Source organism: Petaurus breviceps, unplaced genomic scaffold (genome assembly GCF_028583685.1).
Source record: "Petaurus breviceps papuanus isolate PSGF00001 unplaced genomic scaffold, PetGlider_PUasm1.0 173, whole genome shotgun sequence".
Lineage (NCBI taxonomy): Eukaryota > Metazoa > Chordata > Mammalia > Diprotodontia > Petauridae > Petaurus > Petaurus breviceps.
This window is the reverse complement of record NW_027185759.1, coordinates 6266971-6290155: the sequence shown is the minus strand read 5'-3', so window position 1 is coordinate 6290155 and position 23185 is coordinate 6266971. Positions and strand designations below refer to the sequence as shown.

General features: G+C 41.8%; 1 long non-coding RNA gene and 1 pseudogene across 2 annotated transcripts; one reads left to right on the top strand and one right to left on the bottom strand.

Annotated features, from left to right (window-relative positions):
* Positions 1–23185, bottom strand: part of LOC138157652 (NHP2-like protein 1 pseudogene) — a 332446-nt pseudogene that overhangs the window by 82306 nt on the left and 226955 nt on the right.
* LOC138157822 (uncharacterized) lies at positions 1205–8808 on the top strand. 2 transcript variants are annotated; one of them, XR_011167466.1, is made up of 3 exons: positions 1205–1512; positions 1622–1705; positions 8674–8808. It is a non-coding gene; the product is annotated as an uncharacterized lncRNA (long non-coding RNA). The 2 variants fall into 2 exon arrangements; XR_011167467.1 differs by lacking the exon at positions 8674–8808 and adding an exon at positions 7099–7367.

The following is a 23185-nucleotide window of genomic DNA, read 5'->3' as shown; positions in this document are numbered from 1 at the left end:
TGGTGGTGATGGTGATGGTGGTGATGGTTATGGTGATGGTGGTGATGGTTATGGTGATGGTGGTGATGATGATGGTGATGGTGGTGATGATGGTGGTGATGATGATGGTGATGACGGTGATGGTGGTTATGGTGGATCATGGTTATGGTGGTGACAAGAACAGGAGGAACAGTAACATTTCCATAAAGCTTACCGTGCAGTAGGCACCGTTCTGAGCAATTCATAATTACTGTCTCATTTGGATGTCTATTCTCTCGTTTCCATCTCACCTCTGACTGATACACGTTCTCTAGACCATGACTACTGTTGCTATTATAATTGCTGTAATTTTTATGGTCTATTTATGATGGAAAATGATATATACACAATTCAAAAATAATACATCAGGATAAGGGCATGAAGGTAGAATTGTGAATGCAAGAGAAATGCTCAGGCCTAGAACACGTGATCCTCAAGCTCCTTGGGTGCGTCTGTCTGCCTCTGGACAGTCCCAATTCTCCGCTAGCCTGGAGAGTCCGCTGTCTTGTGCCTCTGCATGAGAACCACATGTCTGGCCCAATATTACCTCTCCCAGCTATTGACTTTGGGCTTTGCCACTTTGAGCTCATTGGGTCCTTTGACAATCCCAGGTTCAATCTTAACGTAAGTACATACTTTTTTTTCTGTCTCCAATTAGAAAGGCTGAAGACACACACACACACACACATGCACACACACACACAAACACACACACACGCACACACACACGCACACACACACGCGCACACACACGCGCACACACACACACACACACACACACCCACCGCAAAGGCATCATCTAGAAATCTAGAATTGTTTACCTTCTCCCCTCCAAAAAGCGTATGTCATGTCTTCAAATTGCATAAGGTGAACTTGATCCTCCATTATCCTCTATAAGAATGAGGCGTGATTGGAGCAGAAATCCAGATGATATCTGAAATATCTTGGTAATGTTCTTTGGAGTTTCAGGGGGAGAATGGAATGTCAGGAACAGTTTTCATCTCTGCTAAACCCTGATTTATTAATTTCCATTGGTAAGCTCCATGTTACCAAGAGATTCTTATCTTAAAAGGAAACATAAATTTGGGGGGGGGAGCTGAAAAGTGATACTTCAGTTATCAAAAGAGATTGATTAGGGTAAAACCTCCTGACAAAAATAGTCCACAAACATTCTGAAAAATTTTCTCACATGACCCCCAAAAAATAATCCTGGGAAAGTCCATGCATGGCTCTCTGTATGTTGAGATGGATTTCCCCTTTTCAAGAAGTTAATTCATTATGTTATAGAGAAAATTTTATTAAAAGGAAAGAGCCAAGTTCAAATTTTATAATTAAAGGCATTAGTGCCCCAAATATTGGTGGTTGTAGTGGAGAGAACGTTGACTTTAGTGCCAGAGAGCTTGGGTTCAAATCCTAGCTCTGCCACCTATTGCCAATATAACCTTGGACAAGTAACTTTACTGCTCTGCTCCCCATGACCTCATCTATACAATGGTGATGTCTGGCTCAACGATTTTCAAAATTCCTTTCAGCTTTAAATGTGTTACTTTCCATAATTTTTGTAAACCTTAACCTTAAACTTACACATTGTTTCTCCTGACAGACTGGAAACCCCCTGAGGAAAGGGCTTCAGCACCATACCTTGGCTGCCTCTTCACACTCCTGCTGCAGACTTCTTTTGGTGCTGGTGAGTACTTCCTGGACTGTCCACCTTGAGGAAGGTCATAGAGAGGATAGCCCCACCCCCCCCACACAAACACACACACACACACACACACACACACACACGGACACTAACACCCCATCCATGCCTGTGCAGGGCTTTTCAGGTCTCCTTTATATGTCATCTCCACACATTTGAAGGCAAGCTCCTGGAGGGCAGGGACATCTTCCTTTCTGCTAGTATCTTTATCCTCAGCACTGAGCACCAAGTCTGGTATAGAGGAAGCACTCAATAAACACTTATAGACTGACTGGCTGTAATATTAATGGATTTGATATATTCCCCGCCCATGAGTAGGCCTCAGTGGAGCCCATTAAGGGAAGCTTGCTTAGGGGAGGCTTGTTGGAGGAAGGCTTTCACACCTTCTCTAATTTCTACTTAGGCCCTGAGTCAGGAGGACTGGGTTGCCTTCTGCCTCTGAGAAGTGTAAATACACTCGGAGTTGGTATTTTATGAGAAGGATCTTGTGATTCCCTGGTTGAGATTCTGAGCTTTGTTCGGAGCTCCTGACTGCTCAGATGTGAAGGCTTTCTCCATCTAGGGATGTATGTAAAGTATGTAGTTGATTCAGGCAGTCAGAGCCCTGTCTGTTGGTCTTTATTTCTCTGCTTGGATTATCTCTGTTTCTATTTTCTCTGAAGTTCAGGGTGCTGACTTTTCTCCTGAACTTGTGATGTAATTGAGAAAAGATTGCTGACCCCTTGAATATCTCTCTTTCCTAGTAAAGCAGATCTAGGAGCCTATGCCAGCAGCCAACAGGGGGATGCCAGTGTAGTTGCTGCTACATTGACTGACTTCAGGTTGGGGATATCTGGCACAAGGCCTGACACATAGTGGGTGCCTAATATATGCTTGTTTATTGATTGCATGCTTAAGCAGTTGTACACATTCTAGCAGTGTTTCCTGATGGAGGTTCCCTGACAAATCTCTTCTTGACCTGATTCTCTCAAATGTTTGTAATTGTGGAATGGGTGTTATTGCTGTGTCTCACTTTCTTTCTCTCTCTCTTCTTTTAGCTCTCTCTGTCTGTTTCTCTCTCTCCCTTCATCTTTCTCTAACTCTTCTTCCCTTTCTCCCTCCTTTTCTTCCTCCCTCTCAATAATGTCTCTTTTTCTTTGTATCTCTATATCTGTCTTCCTTTATCTCTGTACACCCTCTTTTTCTATGGTTCTTTTCCTCTGTCCCTTCCTCTCCTTTAATTCGTCTTCATCCTCTCCCTCCCTCCATCTCTCTTTCCTTTCTCTGCCAACTCTCTCCCTCTCTGTCTTTCTTTCTCTCTCCCTCCCTCCCTCCTATCTGTGACTGTCTCTGTCTGTCTCTATTTCTGTCTCTCCACCCCCACTTTCTCCCTCCTCTCTTTCCTTCCTTCTGCTCCCCATAGTTCTATACCACAGCCATTGAGCCACTGGTTTCTCGGAATAGACTGAATCACCCCAGAGCCCTCCAGTGTTTCATTGTCCCATCCTCTGTGTCTTAACATATGGACAAAACTCCAGCGGAAGTCCTCTTGTCTCACTCTTGCTACTGTTCTCTCCCCAGTCTTCTTCCTCTTCTGGCTTCCTTTGGCTCTCCCTTGTGATTGCCAAGTCTAAGCCTTGGTAGTGGGTACTTTATTTCCTCCACTTACTCAAATGGGAAAGGGAAGGGGAGAGCCCCATATTCCGACACTTTCCATATGGTACAGAGCTTAGGAGAACCATGCCAAGAAGGATGAATATTCTGTAAACTATGTGCATGCAAAGAACAAAGCAGAGTACTATACATAAGAACTTTGGTTCACTATGTCTTTGTCTAGTAAAATTAACATTAAATTAACAAAATCATCCCATCTGTGACCCCTTTTCAACCTTTTTGTGTTTGTTTTCTTGAATGAATGAATGGGAAATCATGTACTCAACACTTCTTATGGGCTATACCTTGGGCTAATTGTTAAATACCACTAAGTGAGAGAGCCTCTGCCCTCAAAGAGCTTAGGTTCTAATGGACTTGGACAAAATATAGTGGGAAATCACATCTGGGAAGTGAGTTTTTGAGAGACAAGCCATGGAGAATGGTGATTAATAATAATACAGTAGATTGACCGAGCCTTTCCAGAAATAGTAACATGGATTTTTTTCGCTGTCTGCAGAAGTAGAAGCTGAAAGCAGGAGTAGAAGGGGAGAGAGGCTACACCCCAGGGAGAGGATGAGGAAATGGCATGGCAGCCTGAGATTAGGTAGGATAAGATGGAGTGTTCCCAAACCAGAGCACAGTATCACAGTGGTGAGACAGTTACATGGAAGCTGGAGAGCAGATGGGGTGTGTTTGTGTTCTATAAAAGTCTTGCTGAGAGGGGCAGGCAGGTGTCTTAGCGAGTAAGAGTACCGGCTCCAGTGTCAAGATGACCTGGGGATCAAATCTGGGCTCAGATACTTAGCACCACACCCAGAAATAACTGGCTGTGTAACCTTGGGCAAGTTACTTCACCCCGATTGCTTTAAAAAAAAAAAAGTCTTGCTGATACTCTTTTCATCCTCTGTGTGTCTCTCCCTATCTCTCCCCACTCCTCTCTGTCTCTCTCCCTATCCCTGCTCTCTATCTCACTCTTTCTCTCTCTACTATTCTCTTTACCCTCCCCCTTCTCTATCTCCCCTCATCCTTTTTTCATCTCTGACTCTCTGTCTCTCCCCCTGCTCTGTCTCTCCCCTTCTGTCTCTCCCTCTTCTCTGTCTTTACCCTCTCTCTGTCTCTCCATTCTCTCTGTCTCTTTCTGTCTCTTGTCTCTGTCTCTCTATCTGACTCACATTGGAGCATCAAGTTATTTTTTCTTAAAAAAAAAGAAAAAATCTTTCTTCTCTTTCTGCCCAGATAAAATAATTCGAATTCTCTCCCTGCAGTTAGGAAAACAACCGTGCTTGCTAAACAAACTGTATTTTCCCACACAGTCTCTTTTGGAAGAAAACTCACTTGGGTCAAAGTCTCTGTCAGGTGCTTATCTACAGTTTGTTCCCAGTGACTGTGGGTGGGAGCAGGACATGTATGGAACCAGGGCAGCTTTTGCTTAACATGATTCCTGAAATCCTTTCACAGATATTGAAGGCAGAAGGAAAGGAATCTTTATATAAAAAAAGAAAAGTCAATCCTTCCTTCTCTTTGTGGGAGTTGAAATACAGTCTCATGACCAATGGAGGTATCACCACCATGATAATGAGGGGGTTGGGCAGCTCTCCTTCCTTCCTTCCTTCCTTCCTTCCTTCCTTCCTTCCTTCCTTCCTTCCTTCCTTCCTTCCTTCCTTCCTTCCTTCCTTCATTCCTTCCTTCCTTCCTTTTTTTCCTTACTTCCATGAAGTGGGGACAGAGGTGACTGGGTGATCACTCCCTGGAGGTTTGCAGTTCTCCCAGTGAGGGACTGAAAAATCCTTGACTGGTACAGGATGGAACACATAAACATATCAACATTTTCCAAAGTAGTTTTAAATCCACAGAGCTTTTACAGCTGATTAGGGGATGCCATTGTCGGGAGGGGCAAACTGATTATTCTCCCTGCTTGGTTTCACCTTTGTTCTGCCCTAGAGAACACCCCTCCTTTTTTTTCTCATTAGCCTCCCTCACTAACCCCCACATGCACAAATACCATGCTTTGCAGAATATACAAGATCTGACTTGTTCTCTGTTTGGGGATCTGTTTGGAGAACTAGTCATCAGGAGTCTTATTCTGAAAGCTGGCAGCCTCTGGGGCTCAGTGGTGAGAATAGTCAAGATCTCTGTGTTCTACTTCTCACCCTAGGACCAGCTTGTTACCTTGCCCCAGGTTTAATTCACATACATACATTGTTCATCTACTTCTGTAGTTGTCACAAAGGGGTTGACAAGAATGACTTCTCTCATCTGCTGTTACAGAACAACGAAATCTCCATGTGGAAGGAATTTCTCATTTCACCTCATCAGAGGAACACAGTGAAGTAGACAGTACAAGTATCAATGTTCCCATTTTACAGATGAATGTACTGATGCTCAGAGAGGTGTGATGACCATGCTTTAGATCAATTACCAAGGAAAGGAGTGGTGGCAAGAAGGGGAGGAGCTGTCCACTTGGGGAGTTTTGAAGCAGCCAGTGGACAGCCTGAGACCAGATGGAAACTTTACAATTCCAGCTTTCCCTCCATACACCTTTTGCTGCTTTGACCTTATAGCTTCAGGAATCACGTCTCCATTCTTTACTCTCTGTCACCACACAATGCTCCTGTTTTCGAATTGGGGAATTCTCATGGCCATGGTCTTCCCCATCTTTCAGGTCAGGACAACTTCAACCTGTATGATGGAGTCCACTAAGGCTTGGGCCAGGGGAGGGCTCAGAACAAAGCTGAGTGGTTTTCCCTGGGTTATACAGTGAACAAGTGGAACAGCTGGAACTTGGTCCTCTGAGCAGGCTGCAGTGCTGCTTACTTCACCAGGCTAATTGACAGTGCCTATTGATGTATCAGTGATGTATGTGTGTGTGTGTGTGTTCCCTGACTCCCCCAGCATGTTCTTGCCAGAGAAGTGTGGTCTTTCTCTCACATGGCACACCTTACAACAACAATGCAATGTGATGTGGCTCTATATAGAGAATAATGAATTTAGAAACAATGTGCGTGGTTTCAAATCCTGGCTTTATCACCTGCTATGATCCTGTGAACTTATGGGAAGGGCCATGGGCATGCCAGTTCTCCTACTCCAGGAGACCTTGAATGTCCTTGATGGAGAAGCTCATGGAGACATTAGAGATCATGGGAGAAAATTTGGAGGGTTTTGTAAATCTCCTAGACTTGTAGGGATTCATCATTCAGATGAAGACATACTTGCAGAAAGGATATATGCCTGCTCACCTGATCATCAACTCAATTCAGGAGAGACCAGAAACTGATAGAAAACAATCCAGATCAGAAATTTGCACATGGACCAAAGATGCAGAGCTGGGAGGCACCTTTGAGATCATCTAATCCCACTGCTTCCTTTTTTAGCATAGACAGCTGAATTCCAAGGAATGAAGTGACTTGTCCAGGGTCATACAGGAAGTGTGGCTCACATGGAAAAGGAGCTCCAAGGTTTCTAAACTCTTTTTCTGTCTCTCCTTATCTGTTTCCAGAGAACTGTGGATTTAGTTCTGCTTCTTGGTACTCTCTCACCTACAGTATCATTGGAGGATGTCCAAACCCTTTATGACCATGGAATCCTATCAGTGTAAGATGCCCTTCTCATGTTATGGATGAGGTGTCTCGCTGGTGCTACGTGGAGTTTCAACACGCAGACAATTGCGCCTTCTGTTGAGAAGGCATTCTGGAGTGTTTCCCTGGGCAGTCTTGGATGAGGTTAACAAAGACTTTTTTTTTTCTCAGACAAAGGGAGGCATGGAGACAGGGAATGACCCAGAAGACACCATGCCTCTACTTGGTGGGAGCTGCAAAGAAGTATAGGGGATGCTTCATCCTCAGGAACTTGAAAAGCCACAGGAGCCCTTCCTATGTCACTGAGTTCTGCAAATCTGGGGCAATGGTGCCTCACCAGTTGGGAGCCATTATGAATCCTCCTTTTTCTTTAACTAGTAAATAAGATTTTTTCTTCTTTCAGTTCTTGGAATGAAAATATTAAAGGAGACTTAGCAACAATATGCTGACTGCTATCACATGGGGAGTTTGCTAGACTGGGTGGGTGGAGCAGTGAGTCACAGAAGTAAGAAATCCCTTCGAGTAAGCTTGTCCTATGATAGCCTTTGGTACAAAGGTTCCATGATCAGTGTGCCTGCTGGGATCTCTACCTGACCTTGTTAGCAATGGTGCAGGGAAAAGGTTTGGATTTAGAAGACCTGGGTTTGAATCATGGCTCTCTCACTTAAGTGACAAGTTGCTCTGTTGGTATCAGTTTCCTCATCTATCAAATTAGGGGTTTGGACAAGAGAAACTTTAGGGCCAATTACAGCTTTAAATCTCTTCTCCTTTGATCTGATATCTAGAAAGCACTTTGAGATCCTCAAATGGAGGAATTTGGGAAATAATTAAGTTCACATTGAATCTCTGGTATGTCCAAATCCATTTATAGGTAATTAAGGGAGAGTGGGTAGAATGTTGACTAGGAATCAGATAAACCTGTGTTTGAATTCTATCTAAGTGACTTGCTAGCTGTGGGACCATGGGAAAATCATTTAACCTCTCTTAGGTTCAGTTTCTTCATTCGTAAAATGGGTATAAAAATTGTTCCTACCTCTCAGGGATGTTGGAACGTTCCAATTACTTAATGTATGTAGAGTGCTTAGTATTTCTAAAAGTGAAACCTAGAATAGATTCATTACGAGAAACCATCCAAGTCACATTTCCTTTTACTCTTTGGACACAGGTACATACTTAGAACTGTTCCAAACCAGCTGGGATAGATTGGAGCCTGCCTTGATGCAGTCGCCCCACCCCATCCCATGTTTGCCTTGCTTTATTCCCCAGAGGTGCTGAAGGGCCAGGAAGCAAAATGCACTTGGGAACACAGGTCACTGGGCTCTGACTTTTCTCTGCACACTATTTCTCTGAAGGTCACCTGGAAAAACGCCACCTTCCTCATCTCTTTGTAGCTTCTGATTTGTTCTTTTATGAATGGTTTTCCCCAATGGTTTCTACTACATTTTGTTTTGTAAACTCAACATTTAGTCTTGCTCTCTTAGGTGTGTGTGTGTGTGTGTGTGTGTGTGTGTGTGTGTGTGTGTACATGAATTATGGGACTAAAAAATGAAAATAGACCAGATGTATGAAAACCATTTCTTGGCATCAATTTACTATTTATCCCCTCAGGGAGAGCCTGACTTCAGGGTGATGGGAGAAAAGTATTCACTGTGGACATCAGTTATGTTACCTGTTCTGATAAAGGGATCTAGGCCTTTGGGATGTTCCTGAAACACGCACAAATTGTGACATTATTTATCTTTCCAGAAATGATGTGGGATTGCTGATGTGAATAACAGAAAAGGAGATATTGTCCCATTGGACTTCAAGTGACTGTGAATTTCCCATCTCCATCACTCCCTTCAGGATAAACAGCACCCAAATAAACCCTCTGCCTTGGCTGGCTCTCATCCCAGTGCATGGTAATTTCTCCGAATAATTTATGTAAAATCTGTCCATGCCCAGATTTTAAAACATGATCTTCTGAATTTGTTTACAGCAAATCAACTCAGCAAAGCTAATCCATCAAACATATAAAATGCTTATGTTGTCCTGACACTCTGCTGGTTGTTAGGGATATATAACAGTGAAAATAAGACAGTCCTTATCCACAAATATAGTTATGGTGATAACCTAATAGGAAAGGATTAAGAAAAGAAAGAAAACAAACCGAAAAATGTATATCAGAAAATTACAGAATTTGAGATTTGGTAAGGAAATCAACAGTCATCCATTATGAGTCATATCCAAAATGAATCTCTAACATTCTGAACAAATAGTTTTCTAGGCTCTGCTGAAGACGTCCAAGGAAGAGGAACCTGTTACCTCCTCAGGAGATCCATTCTACTTTGGGAAAGATTTAATCATGAGTCCCTCCTCCCCACCCCCCAACACACACATATCACATCTCTACTGACCTCCTTGCAACTGTCACCCATGGTACCTTATCTGCTTTCTGGAGTCAAGCGAAATAAATCCAATGTGGCCTCCATGACAGAGTCCCTCAAAGCCTTGATGATGTCTATCATGGCCCCACTGAAGCTTTGCTTCTTGAATCTGTATGTACCTGCTTCCTTTAATATATCCTCATATGACAGGGATGAAAGGCTCTTCGCTAGCCTGGTAACCTTCCTTTGGACAGTGATAGGAGATAAAATAATAGAATGGTGAGTTGGGCTAGAGTACAAAAGAGAATTAGCATCAGGCCGAGGGGCCTCTGACTGATGGACACATAGACAGATTGACCAACTGACTGACACAGTGGTTAAGTGATGAACAGATGGACAGATTGAGTGGGTCCTAATCCAAGACCTGTCCCTTAAGAGGCTTTTAGCCTGTCATAACACCTTTCCAAGCCTGACTTTCCTAAAGCAGGAGTTTGGGCCTGATTACCTATTGGGTCCCTTCTACCCCTAATTTCTCAGATTCCAGAAGAAGACAATGGAGCTTGGATCTCGAGAACCTTTAGATTTGAAAGGGGCTCATCTGTTGCAGGGATTATGCACCCTTGTTAGGTCCCATGCATACCATGGGCAGTCCTTTTGGGAGAAGCTCATGGACTCTTTCTCTGAATTGTTTTCAATTAATTAAAATCAAATGCATAGGATTACAAAGTCAAGTAGTTATTTAAAACACACACACACATTCACACACATACACATATTCACACACACACTCAAGGACCCCAGGTTAAAACTCCTAATCTAGTCCAACTTCCATGCCCATCCCCATTTTGGAGATGAGGAAACTTAGGCCAGTGAAGTGGTTTGTCAGAATACTGGTCATATCAAAGCATGCGACTTGTAGCCCAAAGACTCATTCCAGTATAACACAGGATAACATGTCAATGACCATGTCTTGGTGTGAGATTCCCAAAGTCTCTTTCACAGAAAGTCCAGCAGAGCCTCAGCCCCAAGCTCCCCATTAGGAATGAAGGGATGTTTCTTAGCCTGGGTTCTTAAATCCTACCTTTCTATGAAAGCCCAGTGAAAGTTTGCTGAGGAAGACCCTTAACAGCAGGTCTTTTTTTTTCCCTTCAAGAATTCAACTCTTTCCAAGATTTGCTTGATCTGTGCAGTGTTTGGACCCACTGTAAAATGAGAAATTAGAGAAAGCATTGAAGAGATAATTGGTGAGGCCCTTGTAAGACTCACTCTAGAACATGGTGCTAAAGAGCCTGGAAAAGTGACATTCCAGTCCAGAGCCCGAAGACACCACAGGGGGCACCTGGGCCAACCCCCTCATTTTCCACAGGAGGAAAACCACAGACAAGATACACAACTTGCCAAGTCATTCTGGGAGCAACGAGAAAAGGAATTTCACATTTCCAACTTCCACCTCCAAATTACCCCTTATTTCACTCTCCCATGACACTTGAGGATCCCTGCTTTGAGTCCCAAAAGCACTTTCCTTGTTATCCTGCTGGGGTTAAACCATTCACCTCTCAGTGACTAGGTCAATCACTCAAAGGCAAGCTTAACAAAAATGTCCCCTATTTCCATGAGGTTTGTTATCTGTAGCTAATTTTTCAGAATATGTTAACTGTCCTCCCTCCAAAGATTCTCTAACGATAGTATAGCACCATCCTTAACTTAGGCAGTAGTATTAGGACAAAGGGTTATGGAGCTCTTTGGGGAGTATGCACGTGGAGGGGTGACTTCTAGGCATAGTGCGGTCCAGGGAGTATTAGTTCCTCATGAAAAACCTGACAAATATCCCCTAGGCAAGACATTTGCTTCACTTTACAGGAAGGAAATCACTTCACAGCATCATAGAATGTCATGGTTGGAAGGAATAACAGATCTTTTAGGCTAGCCCCTATTTAAAACAAAACAAAACAAAACTCATTATGTGTTTTGGTTTATCATCATAGTAATTTCCACATGTGCTACTCTCTTCCTGACCTTACTCTGAAGAGAAAAATAAAAGTTAATAAAAACAAAATGATACATCAACTATATTACATTGTATGCAACACTCTATACCTAGGGTCCCCCACCTTTCCAACAAAAGGTGGAGGGACATTTCCCCATTTCCTTGTCAGGACTGAGATTATAATTACATAGCATCCCCCCCAACATTTTTTTAAACACGTGAGGGAAATGAGGGGGCCTAGAGAGGGAGAAAAACGTGTCCAAGATCACAAAGCTAGCCCCTAGTATTAAAGTTGAGACCAACAAAACTCTTTCAGATAAAGCAATGGAAACATTAAAAAAATAATGTTACCTTTAGTTTCTTCTGTATTGAGTTCTACTGTATTGACTATAATGTAGTTTATTTTATGTTGTATTAATTTTATAATTGAATATTCATCTGCCTAAAGTCACCTTGGTAATCCTTGAGTTGAATGCAGGAATTGAGCTTTCCCTCTGAGCTAGTTTAAAGGTATAATTCAAAGAAAAGTCATTATCTCTCATACTGGTAATGGCTGGTATACTACCAACCCCCACAAGTTCCCATCCCCAAAAGATAAGTCACATACTGGTCCTTGTGTAATTGAGGAGATTTTATCTCTTACACGGTGACAGTAAGTCTGGTAGCACTGATCTCCTAGCAAAGATTACAAAAAGAAAATTGGTCCCATAAAACAATTTATATTCCTTAATTGCCAGAGAGGGGTGTGATTAGCCTCACATAAATTCCATACCACTTTTCGTAGTATACTATAGCCAATTGTTCCATTACTACCAAGAGTCCCTTTCACTTGTGTGTCAATAAAGAGGGTCCCCCTTTCTCAATGGGGTTGCCAGATTTACTGAGGTGGCCAGTCTGACCCACTTTGTTAACAATTATACACATCACTGTTCATTGATTTTGCTTGAAGTATATACCTCATCTTATGTTTAGTAAATTTACTCACATCAATCTCAATCTCCCAGAGCCTTTGTAGGAAAAGCTCAAGTGGCCAGGTCTGGGAAAGGGAATGTAAAGCAGGTGAAGGTTTTCCTTCAGCCTCTCCCTGTGGCTTTACTAAAGAAAGGCTGAAAATCACAGTAATGATGGTTAGAACCCTTAAGTTCATCTAAGGACTAGAACTCCAAGCTTGCCCTTTTCCTTCCATGCTTCATGGACATGGGTGGTTGGAAGAACAAGGAGAGGTTTCTTAGTCAGATTTTCTCAATTCTGAACAGGTTCAATCAGCCCCTTCATTATGTTTCCTTCCCTATCACTGAAATGAAGCCTATGAGGGACCTAATTCTGGCTCTTAGCAAATCACATCATGTGGACACTGATGGATAGAATGACAACCTAGTACCTTGTTGTCAGGAGAAACGCTTGTAACCACAGTGTGTGTGTGTGTGTGTGTGTGTGTGTGTGTGTGTGTGTGTACACATATGCAATGTGCTCTCTTGCATTCTCTGTCTCTCTCAGCATTTTTATAGTCAAGGTTTGTGAAGCACTTTAGATACATGAATTTAATCCTCTCAATAACCTTGGTTACTGTTTTTATCCCCATTTACATAAGAGACTGAAAGAACTCAAGTGACTTATCCAAGGTCATGCAGCCAGGACGTATCTAAGGCCAAATTTGAACTCAGGTCTTTTTGACACCAGGTCCCTCACTCTAGCCATTGCCCACCTTGTTGCCTTTGTAAAAAAATTTTCAATTCATAACAGCCCTGGAGCGAGGGGCTATAAGTGACATACCCTGAATATTAAAATTTTGGTTTTATTATGATCTTTTGAAATGTGAACATTTCAACCTCCAAAGAACAGAAAAGCATGGATTTCTTTTAAAACGCTGACTCTCATCGTGTGTGATGTAATTTGGAAGTTCCGAGGACCACAGGAGTTAAATGGCTTGCTTGGGTTGCTCAGCTAATCGGTGAAGGGATCCAGTTCGATTTCGTTCCACTGACTCTTTTCTTTACAGGATGCTGCTATGATCTTGGGCTGGAGGACAGGCTTGGTTAATCACAAATCAGACCAGATGCCTCTGGTGTTTCTTCCAGCCATGAGATTTGAGGATTGAGGCTACTCAGTTCCTTGATCTGAACATTATACACACATAAACCTGGGCTCAGCTTGCACTTTTGTTTGCCACATCTTGCTCTTGGCTTATGGGAAGCAAACCGTCAACTAAAACTTTTCACCTGTTTTTCCCCACATGTGGTTGTGTTGATTTTGTACTGTTGTAGATCATTCTGATCATCTAAGAAAAGTCCTTTAGACTCCAATCCCTTGATGGATTCAGAAATTCATCAATGGGCTCTTTCCTCTACTGGTACCCATCTCGACTCTTCCACATCTTCTTATTCTGTGTGATTGTCCCAAGTAAAAGAGATCACACAGGTTAGAGAGCTATGTTATCTTTGTATCATGCCTTGCCCTGGCCAAGGAATTCGTCTTTTTCTGCCCTAGGCCATGACCTCTTTAGGCTCTGAGCAAGCATGCTATCTGGGCCCTCTTTTTGCTACTTTTGGATATGATTATTCCATGTAGCACTGTGGTCCAAATAGCCATCTCTTCGGTGACCTACCTTCTGGTGCTGAGCCTCTTGGTACTTAACTGTGCTGGTGCTTGAAAGGAGACTTGTTCTGTTTCTGGAGCTTAATTGGATTCATTTACAATCCTGTGGAACCTGCCAGAGCTTGTGTTCTGTTTGCTTAGCCAGGGTCATCATCACACCCTAAGGAGGCTTTGGAGTAGGACTATGTGGGGAATATTTGCATATCTGAGAAATTCCTCCCTTAGTTCAGTCCAGGCCTTTCTGCTTCATGCTAGTCACAGAGTTCACCAGCAGCATGGCACGGCTTCAGCTATAATGCACCACATCATTATGGGCCATCTTGAATCAGACATGGGTTGGAATATGGGATTTGGAGCATGACTTGCAGTCCAAAAGCAAAGCTTCAATCACTCCTGTTAATGTCTGGTTCTTTCATTGGCTCAGAATCTACCCACCCACACTGTCTTGCACTTGTAGACCTCATTCATGAGAGGAACATGAGAGAGTCCATCCTGTGTTGCCTAAAATTGCTGTAAGAATGTCTCTACTCTCCATCTGATCTTGGAGATGCTGCTTGACAATGGGTTCTTTGGGCATTGAAACATGTGAAACAAAGAAAGCTATCAAATGGCCCGTTGGCTTCCAAAGCCCTCTTCCCTCTGGAAAATGATGGTGGTAGCAGAGTGTAAAGGGGACAGAGAGTACTGACCGTCCAACTGTTTTTATACTGCCTAGAAACATTTACCTATTGGACATGCTTATGTGGGTCTCCCTCCCATCACCACCAGGTCAGACACAACTTTAACAATGAAATTGCAGAAACTTTAACTTTCTTGCTCTAAATGAAACCAGGAAACCAAAGAAATTTGCAGCTCAATGTAAGGTTTTCTTATAGGTTCTCTTTCTCTAATAAAGGCATAAGTAGAGTGAGTTTTCACACATATGTGAGAAATGTGCTTACTTTAGAGAGAAATACTTGTTTTGAAGCCAGGAATGTTCTCATTCTATTTACAATTATTTTATATCCCTTGTGAATGGGTGACTCCCTAAGGAGTACCCTTGCTCAGACTAATGCAAAGCTATTTATGCGTTCTTCCCAATTAGAATTCCTCCTCCTTTATAAGTTCCTCCTCCCTAGATATGTATAGCATGTGCATTAAATTAAGCTTGTTCTGTCCTGGTGGTGTGTCTGATAATATTAAATGGCTCCTTAAGCATTCATAAAAGCTTCTAACCTTTTACTTGATCAGAAGCCTGGTTCTGTTAGGTCATAGGTCACAGTTCCAATTAAATTAGTCACCTATGACTTACATCCTGTTATCACTCCTGTGGAAACATAATTTTTTCCTTTGTTTCTCACACATTCTCAAAGGAAATAAGAAACATCACTTCACAGGGAAGTATCATAAATATTTTGTTAGTCATTCAACAACATTTATCCAGTGCTTAAGTTGTACAAGTACTCTTCTAAGTGCTGGAGACAAGAACAAAAGAAAACAGAGTTCCTGCCCTCAAGAGGCTCCCATTCCCTGGAGGAAGACAATCGGCTTCCCCATTAATTATGTATATACAGGAGCCATGATCTCCACAAGCCGCTGCTTGTCCTTTTGGAAAGCTTAGGAGGGTTTTTCTTTTCAATTGCACTCTGAACTTGCCACTTTGCACCTTGCACCCATTGGTGAAAGTACTGTTCTTAGAAGCCAAATTAAACAGGTATAGCCTTTTCCTGGTGGCAGCATTGAAAACACTTCATCAAAGGGATGATTTGAACCTGCTCATATGACATATCTCCAGGCACTTCCCCAAATGGTCGTCTTTCTCTGGATTTTCTCCAGCATAGTCATCAATATTCTTCTTATACTGTGGTAAAGATAACTGAATATATTCCATCAGAGGGCATGTGACTGGACAGAGGGCAGTGGCCCAATCTCTTTCTATTTGTAGAAACTCGGCTACTCTTCATGTAGTATGAGGCTGTTCTGACTCAGGGCTCATGGTTGGCTCAGTCTTTCACTTGTTTTTCAGACAATGTGGGGTGCTGTCATCTTGTACTTGTGAAATTGTTATTTTTGCACTCCAATATGAGTGTGTGTGTATGTGTGTGTTTTGGTCCTAACTCTGCCCATCAGACATGTTAGGCTTCCTATTCAGTTTTGTATCATCTGCAAATCTGATAAATGTTTCATCCATGTGTTTTACAAAGGATTTGATAAGCATGTTAAATAGCACAGAATTTAGCACAGATCCCTGCGGCACTGCATTGAAGACTGAGAATTTCTATCAAATTGGCATCAATTCACTATTTCAAACTCTTTGGGTTTAGCCACTTAAGTGGTTCCAAATTGATCCAATGGCGCTCTTGGCCATCATGCCATTGTCCATCTCATCCTGAGATATTGTATGATAGACGATCTCACACTTTCCTGAAACTTGGCTATCCCAAATGGCAGTGCCCAGATAACCAGATGTCCAAAAATACCAGGAGAAAACAAATGATGACTTCTGCTATGCCATCTGTTGGAGAAGTAGAGGAAGCAGCAGCATTCTAGAAAAAAAGGCAAAATAACCCAATGAATTTGCTAAATGTGATTTCAGTTCAGATCTGGACATAAGGCAGCTTGATGAAAAACTCTTCAGGAGAAAGGTTCCAAGTCATCACCTGTGGAGCCTTTACACATTGATAGAGCCACGCTGATAATGTTGTTGGATTGCCTAAATGGGCATCATCCTCTGAGCCTAAGACACATTAAACAAGCCAACCAAAAATGTGCTTATTGTAAGCAAACCATTTTTTATGTTGTGTAAAACACCTCCCGTGTGTTATTTCCCATCATTCTCACATAGACCTAGGAGGCAAGTGCTAATATTATCATCCCCGTTTTACAGATGAGAAAGCTGAGGCTCAAGAAAGGTAAGTGACTATGGATTGGAGAAATGCAAATTAAAACAACTCTGAGGTACCACAACACACCTATGATTGGTTAACATGGCAAAACAGGAAACTGATAAATGTTTGAGAAGATATGAGAATGTTGGAACACTGATTTATTGTTGGTAGAGGTATGAACTGACCCAACCATTCTGCAGAGCAATTTGGAAATATCCCCAAAGGGCTATAAAAATGTGCAGACCCTTTGACCCAGCAATACCACTTCTAGGAATGTATCCCAAGGAGATAATCAAAATGGGGAAAAAAAGACCCACACATAGAAAAATATTTATAGTAGCTCTTTCTGTTGGTGTCCAAGAACTGGAAATCAAGAGGATTCTCATTAACTGGAAAATGGCTAAACAAGTTGTGGTATATGAATGTAATGGAATACTATTGTGCTATAAGAAATGATGAGCGGGCAGACTTCAGAGAAACCTGGAACAACTTATATGAACTGATGCTGAGTGAGGGGAGCAGAATGAGGAGAATATTGTGCACAGCATCAGCCACAGTGTGTGGTCTGATTTTGATAGTTTTACCCCTTCTCAGCAATGCAAAGACCTAAACAACTCCAAAGGACACATGACAGAAAATGCCATCCACATCCAGAGAAAGAGCTATGGAGTTGGAATGCAGAATGAAGTAGAGTCTTTTCTTTTTTGTTTTGTTTTATTTATTTTTTAATGGTTTTCCCAATTTGTTATAATTCTTTTATACAATATGACTAATGTGAAAATGTGTTTAATAGGAATGTCTGTGTAGAGGCCATGTGAGATTGCAAGCCATCTTAGGGAGAGAGCAAGAGGAAATTTAAAACTTATGTAAGTGAATGTTGAAAACTAAAAATAAATAATTTAATTAAAAAAAAAAGAAATTTAAGTGACTTGCTGTAATGTAATGCCAAAAGAAAGGTAACTTCCCAGGTTCAAAATACCGGCATAGGGGCTCTCCATTTTATTCAGTGACCAACCAAGAACAGAGAAGATCAAAACATGACATCATTCAAAATACAGCATTTACTAAATGTGATTAAATAATCTCCAAGTACTACCCCACCCCAGGACCTTCCAATCATTCAATCAATTACAAAGTCTCTGTTCTAAATACTTCTCCACCCCTAGGCTATACCTTCATTTAGTTCACCACAAAGCCCCTCTTCTCAAATGGAGATTAGTTTCCAAACATAAGGTCAAAAGTTCCCCACCCCAGGATCACAATTGAATCTACCCCAGAGTTACATCAAGTTTAAACACAGCACTTAATACCCAAATGGAGGTCTTTTCTTCATCTTGACAGGAGGCAAGTTCTCAGCAATCTTAGTTCCTGGGGAGACAAGGCTTAGCAAGGCCATAAGATACATTGCCAATCCCTTCATGAATTTATCCTCTGTCTGTAGAACAGTCCTAGAACCCTTGAACACATTAGCAAAGCCCTCTCCCAGGATTTCTGTAAACATACAACAAGAAAATCCTTCTTCAGGGCTTCTGAACCAACAGAAAGGCTCCCAGACCCCTGCAACAACAGCACTGTCCCTCACCAGTGGACAGTATTCACTCTCTGTCTGCAGGACAGTCTCAGGGCTTCTTAACCAAATGCCAGGTTCCAGGACTTCTTCAACAGGACAGTCTTTCACCAGTGGACAAATCTGGCAAAATAACATCAAACAGACAGACAAAGTACCAGCAAAACAGCCATGTCTCCTCAGTCCTTGGCAGCTCAGGGGGCAGGTCTCAAAAGTCCAGGGCAATTCAAAGCGGCCACCAGCAATTCTCTTAGTCTCTCTCCCTCTCCACGAGGTGCTGCTTCCAAAAAAAAAAAAGGTCTTCTACCTCTCTCTAGTGTCTCTCCAAATCTACATCACCAGCTCCTCCCAGTTCAGGACTTTCTTTTCACATCAACAAGCCCATCCCATAGGTGGGATTAACAAACTCTGGGTTTTAACACAATCAATTTGAAAACCAAGCCAATACAGGGGAATCTTTAATTGCCATTACTATCACACTTGCCCATTGTCACATAGCTAATAAGTGATTGAGGTAGGATTTGAACTCAGGTCTCACTGACTCCAAGTCTACCACCCCTAAAAGTCCATGTCATTGCTTGGGGGGGGGAGGGAATGACCATCAGGGGAGATAGAACAGGTACTATGTGTCCCCTGAGATTGTTACATAGCTGTGAAAGCCAGAAGGAAGCCTGAATCAATGGTGAGTGGAGGACCTAGGAATCATCATTTATTAAGAGCCAGTACTGTGCTAAGACCTTTATAAATAACATCTAATTTGATCATCATAACAGCCCTGAGAGGTAGGTGCGGTTAATATCACCACTTTGTATTTCAAAGGACTGAGGCAGATAGACATTAAGTGACTTGCCCAGGGTCACATAACTAGTAAATGCCTATGGCTGGATATTAAGTCAGCTCTTCCTGACTAGGCCTGGTACTCTATTCACTGTGTCACCAACTGCCCTGCTGATAGCTCTTACTGAGCTGGTCCTTCAGCCAATGGGATGTATCTGTCAAGCAGAGACATTACAATGCAGCATCTGGTTTTGAGCTGGTTCTAGAGGAAAGGAAACTCTGAGGATTAGCCTAGTGTTCAGTATAGTGGATTCAGGGGACTCCTTGTTTGGTACCACAAGATGGTGGCCAACATTGGAGCTATACCGAAACTCCTGCTAAAAACGCTTCTCGCTAGATGGCACAGGTGACTGAAGCAGGCAAACCCTTTGAGTGGGTGAAATGGATTGAGAGTAGCGGTGCTTTCCTGATTGTCAGGATGAACTCAGAAGAACACTGAAAATCAAGCTCCTGGGCTTGGAGCCAGGATTCCCAACTACTTTCTGTCAATGACGCTCAGCTCCAAGTCCCACATGATGTGCTATGATCAGTAAACACCCTGGCTCAGAAGTTACTTTATTCCTGAACTCAGATTGGATGAAAGAAGAAGGAAAAGGAGAACTAAAGCACTCAGCAACCTCCAATTAACATTGATTCATTCCAGAATGTTCCTGACAGTGAAGGATATGGTTGATTTTGAAAGAAAAAAAAGTCAGAAAAACTTTGAATGAAGTTTTGTTGTGCCCTTTTGGAATGTAAACCCAGCTGATCAGCCAACTGTCCCCAGACAGATGAACTCACACAAGCAGTATCTGCTATACCCAGGTTATGTTGGAGCCAGCAAAAATAGGCTTCGGAGCTGATTGTTAAATTTCAGTTTTATGATCGACACTTCAGAAATTGTGAATTTGCAAGTGCTCCAAATCAAGGCTTAATTTATTATTTTGTTGAATTCTAGCCTTAAAAAAGTGACAGAAAAATAATGCAGCTTAAGTCATGGGTATGGTCTTGAGATAAATGATTATTAATAACCAATTATGTAGGCAGGTCCAGAGATCCCCCTCTTGATAGTCCTCATTTCAAAGTTCAGTTTTGAAGGAGCTTGGATTAACTTTCTTGATAATCTGGTTCAGACCTCACCCAGGTGGGGAAGGCATTGTTCTCTACTCAGACCGGGGCTGGGCAGGGGGGTAGGGGAGGAGGGTGCAGGGGTAACTTTTTGAATACATTGTCCAAGGTTGGGGGTAAGTTAGAACTAAATGCCATGATCTAAAGTCACTGTAATAGTTGTATTGAGCTATTTTTAAAAAGTTCTGAAAGTCAGAGTTTCTGGGTAGATTAAAATCAGTTTTATATACATGTAGACACCAGTCAACAAAAGCAGGCTCATTTTCCCCTCAGTAGCCAAGAGAACAAACCTGTCAAATCTTCAATATTTATAAAGTGTTTTAAAAATGGGTGCACTTTTGGGTGAAAATAAACTCGTCAACAAGTAATAAGATTGAATGAATAGTATAATGGAAGGTGGGCTATGTTCAAATAAGGGTCTTGGGGCACATGGCATGGATCACCCTTGTTCTGGTCCAAGAGACCTCTTAATTTGCGTATCGCCTGTATAACAGAAGGGAGAATCCGCATTTTTCCAGACCTGTCTGGGTAAACACAATGAGCAGGATTGTGGCAATTAGCCTGACCTTAGAGTTTCTATTACTGTTTTTGATCTTGATCTTTATTCTTGGTAAGTTTTTGAGGGGATTTCCTAAACTGGTGGAGTTCTGGATGAGGAAGTGGGAAAGTGGAAAAAGCTTGACCCCGATTCAATAATTAGTTACTAACACAAGAGAGAAATGACCGTTTCTCTCAGTAATATTCATTCTCTTTCATTAATTGCTATCCAATAAGAACTGATTGCCACCTTCAGGAACACCCCTCTTCCAAGGGAATATTAGCTGTGAGCTCGCTGCCATGATTGGCTTTGGCATTTAAGAGTGGCACTGACCTTTTATTAAAATGCTAGTATTATTATTATTAATAAAATGACCAGTTACCCAGAAATTATGTCTCTTGGACTTTCTAACACCTCAGTTCCCCCATCAAGAGACTATAACTAATTACTTTAGCATCACACTCATAGTTGAAATATTCTGGAACTAACACATTCTCCCACCATAACACTGTATGTGTTTTAGGATCTCTTCTCAAAAGCACATACTAGGGTCATTGTAATGGTAAGGAGCACAGGAGAAAAGATGGAGGTAACTAGTAATAATACTAGGGAGAGGCATTAAATACCATTATGGTAGAAATCACATGAAAAAAAAAGGACTGATAACCTACAGAACAAAAACAACCAACCACCACCAAAAACACTGGAAGAGCAAATCACTATTTAGGCAGAATATACAGTGGGATAGTTAAAATGAAATCACCCGATTAAAGGCTACACAAAGAAACACCGAGAGTGTAAAAAAGCAGAGTACATCAGAAAAAGTGAGAACGAGGTGACTGATTGAGCCCACACCAGCAATACAAAGAGTTCAAATATCAGTACAAGACAGAAGCTTAGATCTCACTAGGATAATATATGGCAAGACTTTCCTGTTTAGGGAAGTGAGTGAAACTCTAGTTTACCTAGAATATCTAGCTCATTAGGCTGTGAGTTCCTGAGAAGCAGCAACCTTTTTCTTCCTTCCTCCCTTCCTTATAGTAGGTATTTAATAAATGCATGCTAACTTGATTTGACTTGCCTGAATTGACAACACTGGACAGTGATGATTCTAGATGAAATTCATTCATTTTCACTCACATGCTTCAGACTGGCATGTCATTTACCGGGAGCCCCTCCCTCTCTGACTTACACCTGATGACACATTTCTTAGTCAAAGGTATAACATATTTATGACCAAAGATGTGAACAACATAGACTCTCTTCCAATATAAGCCAATTACTTTCCTATGTACTTCATTTAGAGCCTTTGCAGTTTCTATCTTTGCTCTAACATTTGCAAGAGCATGACATATTAGCTGAGGAATAAAAGGGCTTGTCAGAAAGCCACAGGTTATACAGAAAATAAAAAAAAACCTTTCTCAATGACATGATTATTGAATAAGACACTCCCTCCAAAACTCCTAAACATTACTCCATGTACTGGTTATTGCACAGTTATTGACTCAGTTCCACACTCATGACCTAGTCCTATGCCACAAACACATAAAAGTGCTTCTAGTATAATTCTGTTTATACTCCCTGGAGAATTTGATGTCCACAGGGAAATTGGCTCTTCATTAAGACATGCCACTACACCATAAGGTAAAAGACAATGATAAGAACCATAAGTACTTCCTGGGATAAAAGTCAAGCTTGCTATACTTCTCCCTAGTTTTGAACTTCTTATTTTCACTACTAAAGAAAATGAAGTATGGATTTGAAATCTGACGGTGTTGTGCCAAAATCCTGTGTTAATCATATTCTGTGCCTGGTTGGTATCGAGTCTGATATCTCCACTAAAAAGGACATTGGAGCAGTTGCTCCATCCAGTGGAACCTAATGAGCTCCAAGGAAAGAAGCAGAGTGCCTGAGGACTTGAACTGCAATCCAGAGGGCAAATAGAACTAACATAGATATGTGTACATGCTATGGTCTTTTTGTGTCAAGTATGAGCTTATTACAGGGAAAGTTAAGGCTGAGTATTTAAGAGACTGGCTGGCATCTTAACATTAAAGCTTATCAGAAAGTATATATTTAGAACAATTAACAGTCAGGGAGAGAGGGTAAAGTCTGGACAGTGAGGAGTTCTTCTCAGATACTCTATTTAAGAAAGAGGCTGAGGGTAGCTGCTACATCATTGAACTCCAAATGCCTCAGCTGTGGGTGCCACATTCATCTCCTTCCGCTTTTTCATTTTCACCTTCTTTTTATGTGTAGCCTTCTCCCACTAGATAATGCATTCCTTGAGGGCAGGGACTGTCTTTTGCCTTTCTGGTACCCCTAGCAGTTAGCACAGTGCCTCATATAGTAGACCTTCAGTAAAGATTCATTTATTGACTGACTGATCTATGC